This window comes from Eimeria mitis, genomic scaffold, assembly GCF_000499745.2.
Source record: "Eimeria mitis Houghton genomic scaffold, Emh_scaff50, whole genome shotgun sequence".
Classification (NCBI taxonomy): domain Eukaryota; phylum Apicomplexa; class Conoidasida; order Eucoccidiorida; family Eimeriidae; genus Eimeria; species Eimeria mitis.
In genome coordinates, this window is record NW_013573300.1 from 45,401 (window position 1) to 45,840 (window position 440).

Sequence of the window (440 nt, forward strand, 5' to 3'; positions counted from 1 at the left end):
CACACACAGAACACTGGCCAGCGGCCTCTCCATGTTCTTCTATAATATACTGGGATATGCGCTAGGTAAATATATATATTTATATTTATATTTATTTATATTTATATTTATTTATTTATATTTATATTTATTTATTTATATTTATATTTATATATAAATACACACACACACAGAACACTAGCCAGCGGCCTCTCCATGTTCTTCTATAATATACTGGGATATGCACTAGGTAAACAAATATATTTATATTTATATTTATATTTATTTATTTATATTTATATAGTTATATATATATATATATATACACACACAGAACACTAGCCAGCGGCCTCTCCATGTTCTTCTATAATATACTGGGATATGCACTAGGTAAACATATATATATATATATATATATATATATATATATATATATATATATATATATATATATATATATA